The sequence below is a fragment of the Caretta caretta genome, chromosome 2 (assembly GCF_965140235.1).
Source record: "Caretta caretta isolate rCarCar2 chromosome 2, rCarCar1.hap1, whole genome shotgun sequence".
Classification (NCBI taxonomy): Eukaryota; Metazoa; Chordata; order Testudines; family Cheloniidae; genus Caretta; species Caretta caretta.
Window position 1 is genome coordinate 30312381 of NC_134207.1, and position 13395 is coordinate 30325775.

Consider the following 13395-nt stretch of genomic DNA (forward strand, 5'->3'; position numbering starts at 1 on the left):
AAACACACAAATTTCCCCCCAGGAGTAGAGAGTTAAATAAACCCCTGTGATAACCCAGCTCCTGTTTCTCTGCCCCCTTCCCCCTCCCCAGAGAGCACCTGTGCTCCCGGTAGCCAATACACCTGAACCCCCTCCTCCCCAGAGCCCAGCCGCAGGACCTCTCATCCCAGATACCTGCACCCCTTCCCCTCCAGAGGCCAGCTGCGGGCCGCCCCCCTTGGCCAGACACCTGTCCCCCTTCCCCCGATCCAACGGCTGCAGAGGGAGAAACAGCCTGATGGTCGGATCCAGGCTGCACAGAGTTTACTGTGTGCCACCCTCTCCTTCCCTCAGGGCATGCTGGGAACTGCAGCTGCCAGGAATTCTCTAGCTCCCTCTTTCTCTCTCCTCAGCAGTGTCTTCTAAGTTGGGCTCTGCTGAGCAGCACTGCAGCCCATTTCTGTGAGGAAAGGAAATTGTGTGCATAATGTTAATTTCTGCAAACTTCTGCATTGCACAGTGTTGCAGAATTCCCCAAGGAGTAATTTACAAATTGCAAGTGGTCTGTTCACCCAGATGTGACTAGATACTTCTTCCAACAGTGGGAGTTTTCCCAAATAGACCTACTTGCGACGAAGTCCAACAAAAAGTGTCAGAAGTTCTGTTCCCTACAGGGCCACATTTTACATGCCATAACAGATGCCGTTTTACGAATGTGGTCAAGCATGCCCCTCTTCTCTCTTCCACCAGTCCTGCTCATTCACAGATTATTGCTAAAAATAAGAGAAGACCAGGACAGGCACACTTATAACACCGGCATGGCCCCCAGCACTGTTTCTCCACTCTCCTGGCGCTGTCAGTGAAACTTCCAATTTCACTTCCACTGGACTAGGAACAAATCTCCCAGGATCCCAGTTGCCTTCTTCACCTGAGCCTACAATCCCTTCACATAACTGCAAAGATGTTCCACTAGAGAGCAGTCTTGCTTGAAAGAGGTTCAAGAGATCCTGCTATATAGTAGAAAGCCTTCAACAAAAGCTACTTACCTTGCTAAATAGAGGCATAGCTCCATCTGGTCTCACCAAAATGGGGCGTTACTGAGTTCTTCAGTTCAACATGTTCTGGACTACTTATAAAACCTGAAACATCAAGATTTGGCAGTTAGTTCCACCAAAGTATATCTTGACACTACTTTCAGCTTTCCATCCTAAGGTGGATAATGACTGTTTTCTCCAATGACATGTCCCTTAGGTTTTTAAACTGCTTAGTTAAATCATATCCTCAAATGCAAAACCCTATTCCCTCATGGGATTTAAACTTACTATTGTTAAGGCTTTGGGGTCCCCCATTTGAATCATTGGCCACCTTTTTCTCTCCTGCTTCCTTCAATGAAGATGGCTTTTCTGGTGGCCATTACCTTGGCCAGAAGGGTAGGGGAGCTGCGGGCATTAATGTTGGGGACTGCATATACAATCTGTTTTAAGGATAAGGTTTACCTGCGCCCTCATCTGAAGTTTTCCCCAAAGGTGGTTTCCCCTTTCCACATTAACCAGCCAATTTATTTGCCTGATTTCTGCTCACAACTGGGCAGACCCATATACTGTGACAGGGTCAGGCCAGATGGCTACAGGAGAGTAATAGAAGGCAGATATATTATCCCCAGCCTAAGTAGGCCCCTTTTCCCTGGGTAAGGTAACAGGGAAGGTTCCAGAACTATCAGGAACCTTCTGGAGACAATTAAGACAGACAGGCTGATTAGAACACCTGCAGCCAATCAAGAAGCTGCTAGAATCAAGGCTGGCAGGCTAATCAGGGTACCTGGGTTTTAAAAAGGAGCTCATTTCAGTTTGTGGTGTGCTTGTGAGGGGCTGGGAGCAAGAGGCCCTAGGAACTGAGAGTGAGAATGCGGACTGTTGGAGGACTGAAGTGTACAAGCATTATCAGACACCAGGAGAAAGGTCCTATAGTGGGGATGGAAAAGGTGTTGGGAGGAGGCCATGGGGAAGTAGCCTAGGGAGTTGTAGCTGTTGCACAGTTATTCCAGGAGGCACTCTAGACAGCTGCATTCCATAGGGCCCTGGGCTGGAACCCAGAGTAGAGGGCGGGCCTAGGTTCCCCCCAAACCTCCCAACTCCTGGTCAGACACAGGAGGAGTTGACCTGGACTGTGGGTTCATCAAAACAGTCAAACTAAGGGCTGGCACGAAGCTCCAAGGTGAGCAAATCCACCAGTAAGCACATGACCCACCAAGGTAGAGGAGGAACTTTGTCACAACTGGTGTCAAAAGTGGGATTTGGTGTCCACAGCGCGGCGGAAGAAGGAGGGTGTTTGGAAGGAAAAAAAAGGGGGAGAGGGTCTATTTTTCCTTTTTTTTCACGACAATGGAAGAGGTAGTGCAGGCACTGATACAAGCCACGGCTGCCCAGCAGGAGGCTACCCATGTCCAGGCAGCAGCCCAACAGGAGGCAATGCGGCTGCAGCAAGAGACTAATCGTCTGCTGATGGACCAGACTGCTCAAGACTGGGCTATGTTGCGGGAAGTGGTAAACGAGGTAAAGGCCTTTACAGAGCTGAACCGCGCCCATGATGGGACGCAGATCATGCGGGCCAGCAATTGGCTGCAGAAAATGATGCGGGAGGATAATGTAGAGGCATACGTCCTGGCCTTTGAGAGGACAGCTCTGCAGGAGGTTTGGCCCCAAGAACAGTGGTCTGGCATCCTCGCTCCATTCCTGTGTGGGGAGACCCAGAAGGCCGAATATGATTTGCCTGAAGAGGCTGCGGCAGACTACCCCCAGCTGAAAGCAGAGATCCTGGCCAGATCTGGGGTAAGGACCGCAGTGCGGGACCAGCGATATCATGAGTGGAGATACCAGGAAAACAAAACCCCGCGGTCCCAATTATATGACCTCATCCATCTTGAATGAAAGTGGTTACAAACTGAGTCCCGGAGTCCAGAGAAGATACTGGAGGTTCTTGTCATTGACCGGTACATGAGAGGACTACCGCCAGACCTTCACGTCTCGGTAAGCCAGAACGAACCCTCCACCTATGACGAGGTTGTCGCGCTGGTAGAAAGGCAAAGGATGGCGAGGGAGCTGACCCGACCAGTTAAGGAAGAAGCACCCTGGAGTAAACTAGCATCACCAAGCCCTAGAGCTTGGGTGACTGGGCCACCAGGAGAGCCCAGGTGGAAAAAGAGAGGGGCTGAAGGCCCACCAGAAACCACAAAGAGTCGGAGTACTGAGGGGAAAGAGGATCGTGATGTTAGACTGCCCAACCCAAGAGACGGGGGAACGCCTAGGGCTCCATACAGATGTTAGGCCTGCAGGGAGTGGTGACACATAGCTGCACAGTGTCCCAATGCCGAGGAGTCTATGCAGTGTAACCTGGGAAACTGGGCAGACCCATGTTCCCTAATCCATCTTGTGGTCGTCTCACTAACCCCACATATGTACACCAGACCAGTGAAGCTAAATGGGGTAAAGACCACAGCACTGGTTGATTCAGGGAGTGCTATCATGCTTGTCTTGGGGAAGCTCCTGAAGCGTAGTCAGCTGCTGTGGGCTAAGTGTATGGGGATAACATGCGTCCATGGGACAGTTGGTTATTACCCCACCATCCCAGTAAAAATCGAGATTGAGGGGAACACTGTTGAGGTAGCAGCAGGTGTAGTCCCTAAACTCCCATACCCAGTGCTTATAGGGAGGGACTTCCCAGGGTTTTGAGACTTACTCCCGGTTCAGGAATTGGAGAAAGGGGGAAGCCCTGAAAGTAGTGAGGCATCCACAGTAGACTGTCAACCCCCAACCTTCTCTGAAATATCCCCAGATTTGTTCTCCACTCCCAGACAGCGTAGAAAGATGAAAAGGGAAAGAAGGGCAGCTAAGGCCTTGGGAACCCGAATACTGGCCCAAAGCCAGAGGGTCGTTCTCATAGGTAAGCGGACCCGAGCAGCTGAAAAGGAGGCCACCCAGGAGGGAGAAGCACCCGAGTCTGACCCACACCCAAACGCCTCTGAACCAGTAGAGGCAACAGAGACTGGCCCCCTAGATCTCAGGCAGATTAGCCCTGAGAGAGGAAATTTTGGACGGGGCCAGGCTGAAGACCCAAGGTACGACAACATTAGGAAGGAGGTGACCGAAATAGATGGGGTCCCCATGGAAGGGAAAACCCAGGGACCAGGACCCTGCTTCATAATGAAGAAGAATCTCTTATACTGGGTTGCACCAGTACAGGAGCAGAAGATACAGCAGATCCTAGTACCTCAAAAACACCAGAATGCTGTATTAATTCTGGCCCATAGTCATCTTTTTGGGGAGCAATTGGGGGTAGAGAAGACCCTCGCACAGATTCTGTGACAATTCTTCTGGCCCGGAGTACATAAAGAAGTGCGGAGGTACTGTGCGTCCTGCCCGGAGTGTCAGCTGCACAGTCCCCATCCCCACTTGAGGGCACCTTTAGTACCCCTTCCCATCATAGAGGTCTCCTTTGAGCAAATAGCCATGGACGTAGTGGGACCCCTGGAGAAGACAGCCTGGGGCCACCAATATATACTTCAGAGTAGCAGCCATGTTAGTCTGTATTCGCAAAAAGAAAAGGAGTACTTGTGGCACCTTAGAGACTAACCAATTTATTTGAGCATAAGCTTTCGTGAGCTACAGCATCCGATGAAGTGAGCTGTAGCTCACGAAAGCTTATGCTCAGATAAATTGGTTAGTCTCTAAGGTGCCACAAGTACTCCTTTTCTTTTTGCAATATATACTTGTCATTCTGGATTATGCTACTCGCTACCCAGAAGCCGACCCCCTGCGGAACATGGCCTCTAAAACAATAGCTAAAAGTTGGTTGGGATCTTTGCCCGAGTGGGGCTACCAAAGGAGATATTAACAGACCAAGGTACCCCATTTATGTTGAAGCTAATGAAGGACCTCTGTACACTGCTCCATATACATACCCTGAGAACTTCAGTCTATCATCCGCAGACTGATGGGCTGGTATAGAAAGGTTTAACCGAAACCTCAAGGCAAAGATAAGGAAAGTGGTAAGTCGGGACGGGAAAGATTGGGACACCCTACTACCCTATCTTATGTTTGCAATCCGGGAGGTACCTCAGGCCTCAACTGGGTTTTCCCCTTTTGAATTATTATACGGACGCCACCCCCGTGGCATGCTAGATATCGCAAAAGAAATCTGGGAAGAGGAACCCAGTGAAGGGAGAAACATAATTGACCATGTGTTGCAGATGCGAGAACGGATAGCCCGGGTCACCCCTATTGTACCAGAACATTTGGAAAAGGCGCAGGAGGCCCAGCGAACCCATTACAATCGCCAGGCAAAAGTCCGACAGTTCCAACCAGGGGATCAGGTGATGGTGTTGGTACCCACAGCAGAAAGCAAGCATTTTGTCCAATGGCAGGGGCCCTATGAGGTGGTTGAACCCGTGGGGGAAGTAACCTACACGGTGCGGCAGCCAGGACGCCGGAAACAAGAACAAATTTATCACATTAACCTCTTAAAGCCTTGGCACCAATGAGAGGAGTGTGTAGTGGCCCAAGAGAGACCCCGATCCAGGGAAATAACATGCAGGAGCAGATCAGGATATCCACTGATCTGACACCAAACCAGAAGAAGGAGGTAACTGAGATGATCAACCGATACCAGGATGTGTTTTCAACCAAACCAGGCCGGACCACCGAAGCATATCACCACATTATCACAGACCCTGGGGCAAAGGTAACTTTAAGGCCCTATCGGGTCCCAGCAGCAAAAAGGGAGGAGATCAAGGCAGAGGTAAAAAGGATGTTGGAGATGGGAGTCATCGAAGAGTCCCACAGTCAGTGGTCAAGCCCGATTGTGTTGGTGCCCAAACCTGATGGCACCACTAGGTTTTGTAATGACTTTCATGGGCTGAATGAGATATCCAAATTTGATGCACACCCCATACCCCGTATCGATGAGTTAGTTGACCCCCTGGGCAATGCCTGATTTTTGACCACCCTTGATTTAACAAAGGGATACTGGCAGATTCACCTTGCCAAAGATGCGAAAGAAAAGATGGCATTCTCTGCACCAGAGGGTCTGTTTCAATATACTGTTCTTCCTTTTGGACTGCATGGGGCACCTGCCAACTTCCAGCGTCTTATGGACAAGCTCCTACAGCCCCATACCAGTTATACAGCAGCATACCTGGATGATGTGATTATTCACACCCCCGACTGGGAAACTCACTTAGGAAAGGTGGAAGCGGTTCTGGACTTGCTAAGATGGGCTGGCCTCACAGCCAACCCAGCCAAGTGTGCTATAGGGCTAGCTGAAGCTAAATACCTTAGCTACATTGTAGGAAGGGGCATGGTCAAGCCCCAACTAAACAAATTAGAGGCTATCCAAAATTGGCCCTGGCCGAATCAGAAAAAGCAAGTCCAGGCATTCCTGGGTGTGGTGGGGTACTACCGATGATTTAGTCCCCATTTTGCTACCAGAGCGAGTCCCCTGACAGATCTGATAAAAGCCCGGGGTCCAGACATGGTGAAGTGGACAGATGCCACAGAGAAAGCATTCACGGATCTAAGAACAGCCCTCTGCAATAACCCCATGCTTATCGCCCCAGACTTCAACAAAGAATTCAATTTACAAACAGATGGATCTGAAGTAGGATTGGGAGCTGTCCTATCGCAGATGTTCGGAGATGAAGAACACCCAATCCTCTACCTCAGTAGGAAACTTCTCCCGAGAGAGCAGAAGTATGCCGTGGTTGAAAGAGAGTGACTAGCTGTGAAATGGGCCATGGAAACACTACGTTGTTACCTTCTGGGACGACGGTTTACCCTTGTGACCAACCATGCACCCCTCCAGTGGATGCAGCGAAATAAAGAGAAGAATGCAAGGGTGACCAGGTGGTTCCTGTCCCTAAAACCTTTCCAATTCACCATACAACACTGGGCTGGAAGCCACCAAGGCAATGCAGATGGCTTGTCAAGAGTACACTGCCTGACGTCCCAAGTTGCCCAACCCCGTAGTGTTGAGCGGGGGAAGGGGACGGGGGGCGGGCGGGATATGTGACAGGGTCAGGCCACATGGCTACAGGAGAATAATAGAAGGCAGATATATTATCCCCAGGCTAAGTAGGTCCCTTTTCCCTGGGTAAGGTAACAGGGAAGGTTCCAGAACAATCAGGAACCTTCTGGAGACAATTAAGACAGACAGGCTGATTAGAACACCTGCAGCCAATCAAGAAGCTGCTAGAAGCAATTAAGGCAGGCTAATCAGGGCACCTGGGTTTTAAAAAGGAGCTCACTTCAGTTTGTGGTGTGCGTGTGAGCAGCTGGGAGCAAGAGGCACTAGGAGCTGAGAGTGAGAACGCGGACTGTTGGAGGACTGAGGTTTATGAGCATTATCAGACACCAGGAGGAAGGTCCTATTGTGAGGATAAAGAAGGTGTTGGGAAGAGGCCATGGGGAAATAGCCCAGGGAGTTGTAGCTGTCAGACAGCTGTTCCAGGAGACACTCTAGACAGCTGCATTCCACAGGGCTCTGGGCTGGAACCCGGAGTAGAGGGCGGGCCCAGGTTCCCCCCAAACCTCCCAACTCCTGGTCAGACACAGGAGGAGTTGACCTGGACTGTGGGTTCATGAAAACAGCCAAACTAAGGGGTGCCGTGAAGCTCCAAGACGAGCAAATCCGCCAATAAGTGCAAGACCCACCAAGGTAGTGGAGGAACTTTGTCACAATACAAAAAGGGCGGAAGAATGTTTGCATACCTTGGATGTCAGAAGATCCTTTCAATTTTATCTAGATTGAACCAGACACTTTTGTAAATTATCCCAGCTGTTCATAGCAGTCGCTGACAGAGAGAGAGGTCAATCACTCTCCATTTAGAGAATTTCTTCTTGGTTGCATCCTGTATATGCATGTGCTGTAGGTTGGCTAGTGTCACTCTGCATGACACAGTCACAGCTCAGTTGATGAGGTCACAATTGGCCTTTTGGGCAAGATTCCAGAGACGATGCTAAAGGGCGTTGAGTTGTTCTCCAATCTGTATTAAAATAGACTCTTCTTCTGTGGCTTGTGAGTCACCAAGAGTGAAACGCACACACGTAATCCCTTGAAGAAGAAAAAGCAGTTATTAACCTGTTCTGTGACTGTTGCTCTTTGAGACATGTTGTTTATGTCCATTCTGTGACTACTGCTCTATATTGGAGTTTCAGCAAGAAGGAATTGAGCAGGGCTAAGGGTGGCTTTGGCCTTCATACTGAATGTAGTGGTGTGCCACGCCAGGGGGAGCTCAAGCCACCTAGAAGGTATTGCTGGGGGAAGAAGGTTCCAGTGGCCATGCCCTGGCCTCAGAGACACCAAGACTGGAATGGACAAGTGTGACACATCTCAAAAAACAACAATTACAGAACAGGTAAGTAACTGTTTGTTTGTTTTTTTAATGGCAAAAAAAGTTACTGTGCATGTGTGACATCTATTTTACTAAACAAAACAATTTGTACTTTTTCCCAGACCAAAAACTTTATCCGTATTGTAGGCTAAATGCGATAAAAGCTTTCCATTAAAAAAAAGAGCGAGAGAGACTGGAGTACAAAGAAACACCAGCTTCTACACTGAATTGTACTTTTATATCTTTAAAATGTCCAGATAGATTTGTTTCAAACATTGTTAATAAAAGAAAAAAGAATCACACCTTCCCTGGCAGGAAGCCCTGAAAACAAAGGTTAGGATGGAAATTCTGAAAGGCCATTAACAACGGAAGTGGTAATAAAAATGTGTGTGTGTACATGAGAGAGAGTGAGGAAAATGCAACTATTGGTATGCTCACATTCTTATAAATATCAAATGGGCACTTTGGGATTCTTTCCATCACAGTCACTTTAACAAAAAATGACAAAAGAAGAAGAAATCTGGTAATAATCATTAAAATAGCTTGAGTCTCAAGGGAATCAAAGAAAAAAGACTAGAATAGAAGACAAGTAAAAATTACTCTTGCAAGTTTGCCAAATTTTAGTCGTAGTATTTTCATTTAAAAACCTGTTTCTTTGTCTCTTTTTTGCCTGTATAATGAGGCAGCCATTCTCAAAGATGTACAGACAAAGAAAGTAGTTTCCTTGGTTATGGGAACTTCAGTAAATGAAAGTTCTCAGAAGAGCCCCTCCTTTTCTGAATTTTTTCCTTTCATTTTGGCAGCCTATATATTAGCGTGCAATACAGAAAATCAAAACCAAGGAGTTCATTCTGGCTTTTCTTATATTGTTTGGTTTGGTTTGGTTTGGTTTGGTTTCTCTCCATTTATTTTGTGAAGGAAGCCAAATCTGTGGTTGTGTGGGATTAAGAGGGGGAAATAAATAAAATTAAAAAAAAAACACCTTCTGGAATACACTAGTGAGTGTTTGCCTTTGTTAGGGCTGAGATGGATGTGCCTATAAATGAGTGTAGATTTCAGCAGTGGCCATAGAGGTTCTCTTATCAGAATATGCAGGAACTATGTATGTCTGTGCTGACAGGACATTTTCTGTAATATCCACGTTTAAAAACAAGAAGACAGATACCATCAGTATGTAGTTTATCATCAGTTCCTGCCTGACAGATGGTGTTTTCGGAATTTATTAATTGGGGCTGATCCTAAAAGTCTTCACCTAGCTTTCACTCAGCTCTTCATCAGGCAAAATTTCTACTGAAGGCCGAGTAAATAATGGGTAAAAACTGGGTAAAACCTTCAGGACTTAGCCCCTAATACTTTTGGCTTATTTTTAGATTATCAGATAAAGGTGTCATGTTAGTATGACATATTATGCTATATTGAGGGGGTTTTAGCATGTATGATAGTTAGTTGCCTTTGGATTCTAGAATAGTAGAACTATCTTCATATTTTTTTTCTAGCTGTGGACCTAGATCCTTTCACTTCTGAAGCCCTACAGCCTGATTTCACCACAACCTCTGCTCTGGGATACTTCAGCTGGGAGCAAGATATGCTTCTGAACAGGGCCGGCTTTAGGTTTTTTGTCGCCCCAAGCGCAAAAAATAAAAGGGGGGGGGGGCGGCAGAGTGCTGCCCCTTGAAAAGTGTCACCCCAAGCACGTGCTTGGTTTGCTGGTGCCTAGAGCCGGCCCTGCTTCTGAACACTCAACAATTGGGGTGAAAGTAGGCTGTACTAGTCATAGAGGACAACTGAATCAATACATGTCCTTTTTCCTGAATGGTGAATATTTCAAAATTAGTCATGTAACATTTTTTATGTTCCCTAATTGGAAGTAGGAAGGCATAATTAAGCCACAGGGCCTCGGAATCTCTGACAGGTAGGGTGAGAGCAATTTTGGAGTTAGGAGGAGCTAGTCTGGCAGGATCTGTGAAATTTTTAGGACATTTCAACCTTTCTCAAACTGTGTTCAGATACCACTGCTAGACTGGGATAGATTTAAAATGAATTTTCTCTGTTACAGCCATGCAAATTTCCTGTGACATGTATGCACAGTTCCAGAAATTGCACCCAGATCCTAGAGTGGTTTATTTAATTGCTTCAGTACTGTTTTGCCAGGGAGATAGAGCCAGGTCTTCCTTGTGCTTAGGTCTTTTGCTCTGTTTCTGTCCTTCCAATGCTGCTCTTTGTGGGACAGGCTCCTTATTTCATCTTCTTGAAGAGGGTTAAACCATTCAGAAGTCAGACACAGGATAAAACTTCAGTAAGCTAAAAGAAAGGGGATGCTCAGAGAAGAGTGTACTCTTTGTTACTAATACCCATTTTAGTAGTAATTATTTAAAATGTTAATATTAAATATTGGTTAACAGCTGTTTTCTCTGTGGGGAGGGTAGGTTACCATTCTTTTAAGCTCTTTAGTTTTTTGTTGTTGTTTTGTGTCCATTTGTTTGTTGTTATTTTTCCTTTCATGCACTTCTACATAGTTTACTCCCCCTCAGCATGGCCAGACTGTAGCTACCCCACATGCCTTAGAAAAGCATTTTCTTGATAGACCGTAAAATGAAATTTACTGCAGCTAGAGCGTAAAATGTTGAGGCAACCAAAAGTAGCTTACAGGTGGCATAAAATCTGGTCCCCTGCAACCTGTTTGATGTGAACTCCCATTGATGGGGAGAGAATCTTGCCAGTTCAATATCCTCTCCTCCCCCTGGTAACAGGAAGGCCTGGTGGGTTGGGCCTTCTGGGGCCAAGTCTATAAAACCTACTAAAACAAAACTAGAACAAAATACAGTTTTTCTGGAAACTCAACAGGGACCCTGAAGCAGACTTTTATAACAGGGGCATTATTTCAGGAACATATGACAAGGAATGCAGTTGTTCTTGTCCCTAGTACAACATGGGGACCATGTAATGGACAAGGCCCATGAGGGGAACAATAGCAGATGTGGGCCTCTACTCCTTGCTTAGGAAGGGTGTTGTGCAACTGGATCAGTGGTATGCATGAATTCATTCACTAGCAGTGTTGTGAATTTTGATGATATTATGGTGAGTCTCACAGTATATGGTGTCTTTCTTAAAGCATCAGGCGGTAGCCGTGTTAGTCTGTATCCACAAAAACAACAAGGAGTCTGGTGGCACCTTAGAGACTAACAGATTTATTTGGGCATAAGCTTTTGTTTTTTACCCACGAAAGCTTATGCCCAAATAAATCTGTTAGTCTTTAAGGTGCCACCGGTCTCCTTGTTGTTTCTTAAAGCATCAGCTGCTGGAGGCAACTGATTACAAGAGAATTTCAGCTTTTATTTTTTTTTAAAGAATGAAAAGGAGAGAAAATTCTGAAAATGTGACTTGAATGCATCCTAAACGCTCAGAAACCTAATAGCAAATAAATAGAATCCAAAACATAATAATTTAAAAATCCTCATGATTTTTAAGCAACCTTGTGATTTTGTGGGGCCTGACTCATTATTTTTGAATACTTGGACTTGGCAATACTGCACTGGCTAATGCACTGTCTATACCTCTTGCCTGACCTTATCTTTCCTTTTCGTGAGTTTTGTACTGCATTACACAGGTGGTGCAGCCTCTGAGATGCTTCTTTACTATCTGAATACTTGGTCTAATCTATTCCATATTTAGTTCCTCATCACCATACCGTCTGAGCACCTTACAGTAGTTTAGCTTTAAGCAACGTGGCTAATACCTGTCACATATGGTTCATTCTCACTGTCATCCTTTCCATAGGGGGCCATGTATTTGCACCTTATATGGTACAAATTCAAGATTGTTGCTATCTTATGGCTGCATGGTCAGGGAGGGAGACACTAACATAATTTGAGGTTCACCCAGTATAGTCATTAATAAAGTAGAAAATAACTATCTTCCTTTATTTTATTTCAGTAACAGGGCATTTGCTGACCAACTCATATTTTAGTACACAACATTTAATTAAATAGCAAAGATAACTAGAACTTGCTCACATTTATTGTACATGTGAATGCATTTGTAATTCCTTCAGCTACGTTTAGGGAAATAGAGAATATTTCTCAAGCACACATAGTGTACTTAAGGGAAGAAATTATAGTGTATCTCAGTTTGGTAATAAGTCCTTGTACTGCATTATAAGTGGCACTGGCAGCAATGACTATAACTAAAATCGCACGCTGGTTTCCATTATAAGACTTCATTTTCGGTTACATATAACTTTGCAAAACTTTACTCACTCAGGCTGAAATTTTCCATGACAGGGGTATGATTTCTTTTTGGAAAGTTTTAGCAAAACCAGTCATTTCCAAGAGGAAAATGAGGTAAATAAAACTTTGTTGTGTGGTTTCAGGGATGTGCCTTTTCTATTCCCGTGAAAATTCACCAAAATTTGGTCAAGTTATAAGCCTTTGAAAAATCACACTTCACACATGCTCAGTAGACGCTTAGTAGAGTTTGGCAGCTAAATTATCTACAATTCTCTCTCAGCTGTTTTTAATTATTGCTGACCAGATGTCTAAATATAAGAAAACTCAGGCATAAAAGAAAACAATGAACCAATGAAAGAAAAGAAAGAGGAGAGAGGAAAATAAATGAGAGAAAAAAAGCAGGTGGGATTTTGCATCTCCACTATTTATCAATTAAAAGTAGAGATGGTGAAAAAGTTTGGGTCAAATGTTTTTTCCACTGGAAAATGCTGTTTTGTCAATATCAAAACTTTCTCTGGGAACTTCTTGATTTAGACAAAATTCCATTTAGAAAATGAAAAAAAAACCAGTAAGGTTAAAATGGAAGGTTTCAAACTTATCAGAATAAAATGTTTCAATTTTTGTGTCAAAATTAAATTGTTTATAAATTTATTAAACTTTTATTATATTATAAATTATAAAATAATAACAAAAAAGTCAAGATTAGAAGAATTGTTTTGATTTTTATCAAAATTGAAATTTTGATTGACCTGAACCATTTTTTTCAGAATTTGCATTCCATGGGAAATATTGGAGTTTTTGTTTGTT

General features: G+C 45.1%; 1 protein-coding gene across 3 annotated transcripts in view; it reads left to right on the plus strand.

The window, feature by feature from the left end:
- The window catches only part of CSMD3 (CUB and Sushi multiple domains 3), a 1179008-nt gene that overhangs the window by 1062973 nt on the left and 102640 nt on the right, over positions 1-13395 (plus strand). The gene's annotated exons all lie outside the window — the stretch shown is intronic.